Raw genomic sequence first — 12,382 nt, 5'->3', positions numbered from 1 at the left:
TACGACTATATTTCTTATAAGCCATCAGTTCCTTAAATTTAAATATTTTAAAAAGACATATCATATCTCTTTGGGGAGCAAGATACAAAATTATAGAAGCTTGCCATATACTGGATATCTTTAGGCCATGAATTAAAATGAAAGAAGTGATCATCAATAATGTAAGATAAACCCAGAGAATCCAGTGTATTAAAAGTACGTTATCTTTCTTTGTTTTAAATTATATCTGAAAATACTTGAGTGAAAGTGAATTGCTGTGAAATGTGGAAGTTAACAAAAAGGCATTCCACAGTGGCTTCTTCATTTGCAAGCAATAGCTTCAATTATTCTATCCCATCTTATGTCAAAGAATGCAACTACTTCACACATTGCTCAGAATTTCCCTGTTTACTTTAGTTGGTGTCTGACAACTGACCTGATAAATTCCCACATGTATTATGTAATCCTAAGCCAATGTCCTGGCTGTTTAATAGATTATTTGGCTCCAATTCAAAGTTATTGGAACAGGAATTGGAACTGTTACACACTTGGTCTGATCACATCGGCTGTCTTTTGATTTCTTTAATTTAGTTTTTAAATTCTTTATCACCTTGAGTAAATTTTTTAAATTTAAGTTTTCTGTGATTATCTAATTGCAGAAGCTATTATGATATAATTAGTTCTGGTGGATTAAGTGCTGCTTAAATACTAAGACCATCCATTCTCTTTCGTCCAATGCCTTCTATTAAACTGTAGCTCACTTCTGCCTCTGAGAACATACGTATGTTGAGTAGTATCACGACCACACAGTGCTCATCAAAACTATTACTCCAGCGGTAATTTTAAATGTTGGAAGTAGTTCAGAGTTTTAGAGTTATATAAATAACACACATTTGACAAATAGACAGGAAAAAATTAGCTATATGTTAAAAAAATCACATTAAAATATGAAAAATCCACAAAGCACAACTGCATATTCACTGTTGCCAAACACTGTCCATCTACCTATTTTTAGTGACGGTCTTAAATATCACTCAACTGGACAACTTTCCTGTGTTTCCTATAGTCTTACCTTAGAAGCAAGCAGCACGATAGAATGGTATTTCCCATGCATGTGCAAGAACCCAAAGAGACAAACAGGCGTCCTCGATCACAGAAAAGCCAACCCATGAATCCACAGCAAATGCATATGGGACAATTTCCTTTCTTTCACTGAGCTGAGGCCGTGGCACTATCGGCTTACAGGACTATGCCTGCCTAAGCGCTTATTCACTTTAAGGTGGAAGGTCAGGGTGAACAGATTAGAGTGTGGAAGAGGCGGGGAAGAAGAAAACTTCTGCGGATCCTGATTTCAAAATACAAATAACCAAACGAGTAGAGAAACATCCCTGGAGAAAAGTCTCCTTGGAAAGACAGAGTTCTTGATGAATCAAACTTAGAAGAGTTCCTCCATCTCACCACCCCACATTTCACAACTTTGAAACGAGGGACGCGTCTTAAAAAGGGCAGAGCAAGGATTTTCTTTTTTAATTCTTAAAACATTATGGGAAATATTTTGCCAGAAAAAATTGATATGTGTCAATATGTATATATATAAAATAATCGATTAAAAAATGACATTTTGAAATATGCAAGGTAATGTAGAGAGATGTAAGTTTAAATTTCAATAAAATTAAAATATTTTCTTATTTTCCATAAAAATGAATATTTCTTGAAGCGTGTTGCCTTTTGAACATTTCTGAAATGCAAAATTTGATATGATTAAGTACATATGCAGAGTAAGATATGGTGATGATGAGACTTTGCATGAAGTAAAATGTGCCTTGGAACATTCTGCTTAGAACATTAGATTATGGGTCACCAGGTTTCAAGGCTGTCAGTAAAAATTCAGAGTTAGGAAGGTCAACAACAGCTCAGGAGCTGTTTTCTTATTATAACTATTTTTCTAACCTGATTTTTATGCAAAAATTACATTGTAAGGTTGGTTTCAAGTATTAATTTGTAGGAGGCCTAGAGAGGCTGAAAAAGAGATTATATAACTTCAGTAATCTGAAAAATTGTTTTGTATGTATATGAAGAAAAGAATATAATAGCTAAACTGCACATAGTAGAATTTGAGTTACACTGAGAACTTTCATTATGTACAATCAACCATAAGCTTAAAATAATTCCAGCAGCCTTACCACTACTTCTTTCCACATGAAAGAAGAATTCTTGGAAAATGACAGAGTTACAGAGAAACAATCAGTAATTAAAAAAAGAAAAGAAAAACAAATACTCTACCATAGTTACACTCTATAGAGCTACAGTCTTCTGCATTTTTTTCTTTTTGCCAACCTAAATAGAAGAAAAATAAAATCATGCTGCTTACTAAAAAGGGGAACTTCATTATGGGAGGCTTCTGTTCACTTTGAGTTTGGCATAAGCAGACAGATGAAGGCAAAGTGGTTTGAGACCCACGGACAGAAGAATTTCTTGTGGACAGACGCTAAAGATCCTTCTCCCACCCCGGCTCTCTCATTTACAAACAAGTTCCCCGAGTGACACACACCTCCCTCCCTTCCCCCTCTCCTCCCCTCGCTCCCTCCCTCCCACAAATCCCTCCCAGTAACACAGAAGAATCTTGACAGAATGGCAGGAAACACGCACAGACTGGTCAGGGAAGGATATGATGTCAGCAACCACGAACAATAAAAGGTGTAAAGGTGCTTCCTTCCCTAAACTGTTCCAGAAGTGTAAAATGGGAACCAAAACTCTTCACTTCCTTCTCTGAGCAGAACTGTCTGAGTGGGCTGGGCGCCTCACCCCACACAGAGAGGCCTTTGAGAGGTTCAGATAAGGGACAAGGAGAAAAATCCAGACACGGGGACAACATTTCTAACTCCTATTTTTAAAACACCTGAGAAGAAAATCCATTTCAGCTCTAGGTTAGTATTTTATATGACTGCTTTAAGAAATAAAAATAAGAAAACGAACAAGTTCATTTTGGTGAAGTAGGAGATACACTGCAATTACCATTTACCATACCTCACCAAAACCATCTGACACAGCTAATGCAGCCATATAATCTTAATTTACTCCCTCGAGGCAAATGAAGAATTCTATACAGCAAAGAGCCAAATGGATACTTTTTTTTTTTCTTTTTTTTCTTTTTTTGGGTGAAAAACAGAATCATGAAAACTGTTAAAAAAAATCAGTGTTTGTTGGGAAAATACACGGATTACTTCTTTGCCCCCATAGTTAAAAAAAAAGATATACTGGGTGGTGGTGAGGCGGGGGGGGGAAGAGATTCCTATGTTATTGAAACTTTCAAAGTTCTTAAAAAAATTCAGACTAAGAACCAAAGTAACTAACATAAACTTTCAGTATACAGTGAAACTATTTATTTTAGTCTCATCACTATTAGTTTCTTTCTAACATGGAAATGGAAGTCTACCATAAGATTTCTGTAGGAAGAAAACCACATATCAAGTGGATCTGAGTCATCTTCAGATTTCAATCATCTTCCCACAACACTTTGATTTAGAAATTAAACATAACCTTCAGTTTTGTGTTTTGATCTTAGAGTGAGACTGCCATGCCACATTGAAAGATGTGGGAAGAAATTAATTCTCTGCTGCTAAACTTATCTGTGCAAAGCATGTATTTTGCTACAATAAGCACCGTGCAGTCACTTAAATAAAAACAGCCTATGAATAACGACAAAACATTAAAATATGTGATGTCAGTTTGCAATAAAGAATTCTGGTTTTCTTTTACTCGTATTAGCAAATAACTTTTTCACTGACTCACATTTTCACTAACACTAGCATCTTCATAAAATGTTTTGTAAAAACTCCAGGCTGAAAAGCAAGCATGCTATATCACACAAGAAATGATACGGTTAAATAAATACAAGCTGGATACTTAGCAAGGGACAAAAATGATCATAAGCCCAGTTGCTGCAAGCCTGGTATTACTAATTCAAACAATTAAATGATTCATTATTATTTTAAGTGGAAAATTTTGCTCATTATGGTGCATCTAGATACATTTAACTTTCTACTTTATGATATGTTTGAAAGACACATGAGGCATGTAATTATATTTTGGTTAAAAGGAACAAGTAGATCTCTTAATTTTTTTCTCTTAAGAAGTATTCTGAACTTCAAAAGATATAATAATTATTAATCTTACTGTTATTCAACTACGTGATGTCTTAGGAGTTAGGGAATATTTCTTTGGTCCTGAAAGTCACTCCACTTCTCTCTAAGCTTACCATGTATTATATAGAATGTTATACTACCCTAGCTATGAATGCAAGCTGAATTCATCCTAAAGACACATAGCTAAGACATCCTCTTAAGGGTAATAAAATTACCCATTCTTCCCCACTGGATTTCATTATCATGAAAATAAACAAAGTTACTTTCTCAATTTATTCCAAGTTAATACGATGCATTTTGCGTCATCTTCAGAACAGTAACATAATGTCAACGGTCTTTCAGTTCCCCACACCTGCCATGCTCCTTCCTACCACAGGGCATATGCAATTCCTGCTGCCTGGAATGCTCCTCCTTTCCCTCTGTGCCTCCTTAACTTCTTCCCTTCCTTTCTGTCTCAGCAAATTTCATCTCCCCAGGAAGCACTTCGCGCTCTCCTGATCACATCAAATTCCCCTATAAGGACTCATAGCACCATGTCCTCCTTTGTAGCACTTGTCACAACTGAAATTGCCTGCCTGCCGTCTTCCTCAACATCTGTGGGCCAAGTCTGTTTTATCTGACTTTTGCATTTTCAGTTTCTACCCTAGTGCCAGGCATATCGTAGGAGTTAATAACTATCAGTTGATTAATGAATTAATTCATTAAGATTTTTATCTCTCAGGTGAATATTTTCTTCAGTCACTATTTTTAATGACTATTAAGAACACTTTCATTTATACAGAAGCAGACTGATAACCTCACTTAATCTTTCATTATATTTATATAGCATCTCATATATGGAATAAGAATAATTTATACTGAGAAGTGGAAGTTGAATGGATTTTGGAGTCAGAAAAGCTCAGGGTATGAACTCTTAACTTGGTACTTAGAAGCTGAGTGACTACAGACTAATGACTTAATCACTTGGAACCACTCTTCCCTTGCCTTACACAAAGTTGGGAACGTACTTCTTCATCTGCAGGATGGTTGTAATCATTAAATGTGGTACTATAGGTGAAGACAAGGTACACAGTAGGACTGGGAACATGGCTTACTACTTGTAAGATTGCTTCAGTTTTGAGGCATAAACAAAGTCATACACAATAAGGTTATCAAGTGAATCACAGTCTTTACATATACCATGAAGACCTCACTTTGCAGAGATGATGATGGGCAACTTCTAAAGGTAATACCTCATTTACCCATTAACAATAATCATGATATGAAGAGAAATTTACAGTGTTATAAAAGTTAAGAAGTTCCTCATAAGTATCAGTCATGGAAGAGCTTCAGGCTGCAAAAGTAGAAATAACTAGGGAAATATATCAATTTTCCCAATGACCACGGCTGCTGAAAACTCTACATTAATGTTTCTAGTCCTACTTTAATATCTTTCCCCAAGGACAAAAGGAGATGAAATGTATGTCAGAAATATAATAAGGCTAAAAAGGAACTCGTTTTGAAAACCCCTGCAATTAATTTAATAAGTGGGCCTAACCTGCTATTATCACTGATATAAATCATTTTATTTACACAATTCTAGAATTTAGGAGACACTTACCTTTAAACAACTGCATTGCATTATAAACAATTTAATAAACACAAGGGAAGCACAGCTTCCCAGTCATTATCACCCACGGTACATTTTGCCTTGGACATTTTTTTTCACATTGGGGCTTAAACGGCATTCTCCAACCCCCATTCTAAAATAAACTCCAAATAGTCTAAATATGTCAAAAGCCTTGTGCTATCCAACCACACCACAGTTTTTAGTCTTTCTACATCATATTGAGTAATTAAGTCAGGGTTCTAGCAAGTCTTTGTTTTCCTAATTTTTCACCACGTTTCCTTTCAAAAGCCCCTTCGTGATGTGGCAGGGCTCACCACAAGGTAAATCCACACTGTCCTCGTCACAAAGCAAGAGCTACTAAGCATCACAGAGTGTGTTCTGTTCCCCAGCTGTACCTTTTCCAAAAGCACATGCAGCTGGATTTTTTGCTGCTGTTATTGAACAAAGCAAGTTAAGCACTACACAACACCAATATCAAGTGAAACAAAACTGTCAGCCTTCAACGCAAGCTAGGCTTGAAATGGGAGATGTTGCTATTATAAATTTTCATCTTATGACAAAAATCTGAATTCCCAGGCATCTAATGATCCTGTCAGAAAAATCTTACATTCATTATTTTCTTAATCTTTAATATATCATATTTCATTATTAAAATGTAAATATTCTTCACATTTTTTCCTCAAAAGCCTGAGTGTATTAGACACAGTCTTCAGCCTTACTAATACATTTGTGTGTGTGTCTGTGTGTGTTTGTACAGAGGGAATATTTTCCTACAAAACTGCAGCAAATGGAAAAAACATATTTTAGTCTTTCGTAATATGTGGGTAAAACAACAAGTACATTTTAAGATATCTGAGTAGTCCTGAGTATTATCACTAGTAAATAATCACAGTTATTATTAGGATTGTGATATGAATGGTTAAAAGGACATTCTAAGTAAAGGCTAAGTAATAAAATAATACCCTGTATTCAAACATTACATTAAATGATTGACAATTATGTCCTTGAAAATAATTTGCCTCTGTTGTTATTTACCTTACCAATTTATGTAACATTTAAAGATGACCTTGAAATGAGAAGAAATACTATTGTCCTCCTGCCAATGTTTTTGTTCTACATTAAGAATATGCTTGATAAATCATCTGCTATTTACATTCACTGAATGTCATTTACTTTTGTCTCTAGCTAAACTTTAAAAATTTAAAACGCTTATATAAAAACCTTCTATGTTAATCTATATAATATTCAAAATGCCATAGTCATACCTCAAATCAAAAAAAGATATTTGATGTTACTATTATATGTGGCTCAACACGGAACCCAGTGATTCATCAATTTTTCGATTTCTCTTCATCTCCTTTACAGCATCCTAATCAACCTAATTAAGGCTTTGTTCATCTGAAACCTCTGATGACAATTTGTTTAACTCTATCCCACTGTGGTCTTCTTATAAGGAGAATTACATCTGATCTTCTGACAGCAATCATTAAATGATCCCAACTGGCCCCAATTAAGCCACATGGCTCACGGCTTCCATACAGTCAAGTGCCAAGTTCTCTGTTTCATTTACACATCATTCTTGGTTTATTTTCTTAAAGCCAATTAAGTATATGTGTCTCATCAAGTGGAACTAAATTTCCTTGTGTCCACTAGCTCAAGACAGGGCACCACCTGACTCCACAGTCACACTGAAGATCATGCAGGACCCCTGAAGCCTTTCTCCCTAGCAGTAGTGCTATTAATGAAAAAAAAAAAAAAAAACTTTACTTACTCAGGATGAAATTCATGCACATGTACCTCCTCAAAATAATACACATGTTTAAACAGTTCTGGCTAACGTAAATCAATAACAACTTTTCATTTGGCTTATTTACAAGGATCTTTTAATAGAGTAGTACCTGCATTTAGTTGAGTTTAATATTCCTTTTTTTTTTGAACATTTGAAATGATCTCTTTAAGACCCTCTAAAACAGCAGTACCAAAGTAAGACTTTTGAAGTTAACCTTTCTTACCCTTAATTTCTGCTCTAATTTTTTCACGTATACTCAATTGTAAGTTCTATAATGATGTTCCCAGGCCTGCCTATGTGCGCAGGTAGCCTCAGGATTTAGAGCTCATTGATTGTGTGCTACTCCAGGGAAATGGCTGATTAAAAACAGCCTCTTGAGGAGTAGCTCCTATTCACATCTGGCTCATCTTATTCTAAACTCTTAATACCTGTATGGAAATATGACCCCTAGCTTTGGCTTTGGAGAACCTCAGTTCACAGATCCTTTACCTTAGGTGGCAAGGCAGAAACACAGTGAAATTAATCTCAATATGACTGGTGTTTGAAACAGTTTCTGAAGACCTTAATCACTGCCCTGACTACTTTCCTGTGAATATAAACAAATGCACTGTATTTTTATACCTAGTCTAACAATAGCTATCACTGTTCATCTGCTGGTGTCTGATGCAGGCTACCTGTCACAGTTCTCAGAGTAGATGAATTAGAACATATCTGTTCATCCTAATCATACATTAAAAACTGACATTAGGACAGACGACTGGATGGATGTTATGCATCTTATAGGACATTAACCTTGATGGAACGTGTAATTCTTTTTATCATTTGACCAACAGATGGAACTACAAAGAAAAAAGAAAACACAATGGAATCTTTAGCATACTGATGTTTGGCAACACCTGGAAAAAAAGAGTATGTGCATTTTCTTTATGATAGCTAAATACATACTTGATCAGCTCTCAGTAAATAACTGTTCTTTTCCTCATTCAAAGAGGAAAATTCAAAATATTTATTACAAAATGCTGATGATTTAGAAAACACCAACCCCACAAATGACTGACTTTTCTACAAAATGTCTAACAAATGTATTAAAATTTTAGTAAAGCACAACAGACGCTCGGGTATTGTATTATGAAATATTTCTCACTGTATTATAGTCATCTCCAATAAGATTTGATGTTAATTTTAGAGCATGCTTCTGCTAAAAAGGGCAAACCCTGCAACAGATTTAGTACAAAGAAGCTGAAAATATCCCGTGGAAAAAAAAATCTGTAGCGAAATCAGCCAGCCCAAATCCTGCCATTACTCAGCACTGCAGTGACGTGCGGATGTTTGTAGTGGTTTGAGGAGCCAGCAGGGGTGGAAACTCTATGTACTCGACTCCAACATGATTGCAATTGAACCTCATCAAAGTAAGAGCTCATAATTTGTCACAGAAAACAGCCAATTAACATATGTTAGAAAAAGGCTTCATAAAGATAATATATGATTAAAGACCCAGTGCAGCTGTTGAAAATCAAAACTATGCATTTAAAAAAGAAATCTCAGCCTGAGCTTCCGTATGGTTAAACTGATAATGGCTACTATGATTTTTTTTTTTTCGTAAGTAGAAAAATATAATTACAGTGCTTCTCGTAAGTTTGGGGTTATGGCGAAAGGGAGAACTGGGTACTGTGGCACTATTTACTATGCCTTACTTACTTCTATAAATAGTTGAAACCCTTGCCAAAACTCTGTAGTTACTTTGTTATAGTGCTATTTTAAAACACAGACCTTCATTGTGAGCTAAATGGCCTTCAGGATGCACTTTGTAGTTGGAGCATTCCTCTCAAAACTATATCCTCCCTTTATCTGTGTAAAACTCCAGGACAAGAGGACTCTACATGACTGCCCCTCTGACTGTAAAACACGCTAGGGCTGTGTAACGCATGGCTTGAATACATCAGAACTTTTGTCAGGGCTGGTGGTCAGGAAGGGTGACAGTTTAATGTCAGAAATGTGATTAAGGTGCCTGTACGCAGCGCAGATCCTCTAACAGGACACAAGGCGGTCTATCTGCCCCAGCTTTGGAGCACATGAACTATACGTAGCTATATGTATTTGGTGTAGCCTCATCATAGATGGTAAATTAAACTCTAGCTTGGACCACGTGGGCAATCAAATCCTGGCCAAGTTGACGTCATCAGAGGCCAAGAGCCAAAATCATGATGTTTAATATTACAGATATCAATGAAAAAGTCTCATCAACAGTCACAGAGACATAAACGCATTGAGCACGATTAAGAGGTGCCAGAGACACCACTGTGAACCAAACAAAGGTCCTGGTCATCACGAACCCGAGGCTTTAAAGGGAGAATGAAGCAATAAACAAGAGAACTAATACAATGATTTTAGAGAGAAAACTACTACAGAGAAAATACCACAGCAGAACAGGCTAGGTAGGGGTGACTAAACAGGAAAGGGCCGACTGAGGTGGATAATGCTGTCAGGGAAGGGTTATTTGAAAAGATGACATCTGAGGAGAGATGTAAACCACGGATGGAGCAAGGCTGCATTTGGAGGGTGAACACTCCAGCACTCCACCTGTCGCTGGTGGTATAAATTTGGCCAATTCATAGTTTCCTAAACCTTAAGTTTCCTCAGCTATAGAATGGGAATAACAACACATATATTCTATAATGAGGTTGTGAGGCTCAAATAAAAAAATAGATCCACTTCATTTGTAAAAATTTAGTTGGATGCAATTCAATTTCTGAAATTCTCTGTATAAACTTGTTTAATTTTATGGAAATTATAAATACTTTGAAACACAGAGAATATAGTATAATGCAAAAGGTTTCTAAATTTATATTAGTTGGATCCAATGGTGTGTCCTCCCTTGAGATGTGGTTATTTCACTGAAGTAATGCCCACTGGTTGAAATAGGTCTTGTGGATATGAGTTCATTTTGCAGTGTTAAATATGGATAGTACTATGAGCAATCTGACAAACACAACACAAAATGTCTGCAAATGTAAAATACAGAATTATATTTTTTAAATCATATTTTTAAAACTCTTTTAGAAATAAACAATCTTACAACATTACTAATGCAACAGTCATTGTTTTAGGTTGATTTATTTCCTCTCTCATAGGGCTCAACTCCCAAGCAATCAGCACAGTTTTGATTAAGATCTCAGTGATAATCAATGAGACAATGTTTCCCAGTGTCTCATTGTACGGGAAACATTCACACATCTTTGGAGTAAGCTATGTAGCCTCAAGCCAAACAGATTAATTTCCAATTTAGAATGAATAGACAAATTGAATCATCCAGTATTTTTTTTTTCAGTATTTTTAAAATTAAGGCATTTTTAAGGGAAAAATACAGAATTTAAGGATTATGAATTTTAATAAAAAGGAAATTAGAATGAAGGACAATAGACACTTTAATTTTAAAAGTTGTAAAGTATAAATGTCCAATGAAAAACTATAGTATTTTAAGTAAGGGGAGGGGTCAAAATTTCCTATTCAAGGAAACCTTACTTAAGGAATAATGGGTATATATTTTCAATTTTCCCTCCCCTGTCATGTTTTGGGAGAGTGATATAAATTTGATCCTTTATTCCATCATTTTCTTTTTATGTACTATTTGGTGAACATAATTTATCAGTTTTAAAGTACGGTAAGTTGTACAATTTACCATGAAGCCTAAATTAACACTAATCTATTTTCATTATTATTGGTTAAATGCCCTGAAAAAGAATCACAAATTTGCAAATTTTTTTTTTTTTTTAGTCAAGATGTCTTCTTTCCTTTCCTAAATGAATCACAGTATAGACATTATTCTAGTAAAAACTAGCATAGTGTTTTATTTTATTGTCAGTGCTAACCAATACTTCACATTGCATACTCACTTCCCTCCCTATCTTGTAAGATGACCTTTGGAGGACACTCTCCTCCCCTCCAAAACCCAGTCATAGCCGCATACAAAGCAGGCACATAAATACGAGTTTCTTCCCTCTATTTGAAGCATTCCCCACTCGATTTTTTCATTTCATCACCTTTCTTTATCTCTTTTTCCACATGTTTAGAACTGAGGGGATATGGAAAGTGAAACTGTCAAAGAGCTAGGAATAGAGGTGTTCTCAGACGAACAGAATGTTTCCTCTGTAAGATGCAGGCAGGGCAGGCAAATGAGCTGCACAGGACGGGCACCGCGGGCAGGGGGGCAGCAGAGTTGGGTCCTGGGCTGAAGGCCTGGCGGGAGGCTCCTTATCTCAGCATGTCTACACATTCTGTCCCAGGTTCTTTTCAAGGAAAGCCCAAGTCATCCTTGGCAGATAATACTACATGGAAAGTATTACAGTACTTTCCCTATAAAAAAGCCGTGTTACAAAAATCAGAAGTTACTGACATGGACAGTTTTTCATCCTGATTCCCTAAAACCTAGGGTCTAAAAAAAAGCAACCATTGGTGGAAGCAAGCTCATGACTCTCCTTAGAAATCCCAAAGTGGATTCCAAAGATCACTGGTTTCTAAGGATGCTAACAAGTGATCCCCCCGCCCACCCTACCCCTCTACACCCTAAAAAAAGTCAGGAAATCAAAAAAAACTAGGAAAATAGATTTCTTTGCTACAGGACTTTTCATAGTCTTTAATATGCTGGATGCCAGAATCTGGAGTATTTACAAATTTATCAGGAATATCCCTTGGGAAATGCTAGCTTTGAAGAAAGGATCAAGCTTCTTTCCTCTGACTACTGAATATAAATGCCCCAAACCAACATTTAGCTCGGTGCCTGGCTCAAAGAAAAACCTAACACTATTGTTGAATAATTGATAAAACAACAATCTATTCTTTTAGCTTGACAAAGGAATACAG

At 35.9% G+C, this 12,382-nt stretch overlaps 1 protein-coding gene across 13 annotated transcripts in view; it reads right to left on the bottom strand.

Moving 5' to 3' along the window:
• Positions 1-12,382, bottom strand: part of MEF2C (myocyte enhancer factor 2C) — a 165,983-nt gene that overhangs the window by 93,328 nt on the left and 60,273 nt on the right. For 2 of the 13 annotated variants that reach the window (XM_082458154.1, XM_082458155.1), the window contains exon 1: positions 2,351-2,520. The exons of 9 other annotated variants lie outside the window; for them this stretch is intronic. The gene's annotated coding sequence lies outside the window, so the exon portion shown is untranslated. Of the gene's footprint in view, positions 1-1,051; positions 1,424-2,350; positions 2,521-12,382 lie in introns of those variants that run through there. 2 more of the 13 variants (XM_082458157.1, XM_082458156.1) reach the window with 1 other exon arrangement.

The sequence above is a fragment of the Balaenoptera physalus genome, assembly GCF_965194825.1.
Source record: "Balaenoptera physalus genome assembly, chromosome: 3".
Lineage (NCBI taxonomy): Eukaryota > Metazoa > Chordata > Mammalia > Artiodactyla > Balaenopteridae > Balaenoptera > Balaenoptera physalus.
Note: the sequence above shows the minus strand (reverse complement) of the source record. Positions and strands in the feature narration are given on the sequence as shown.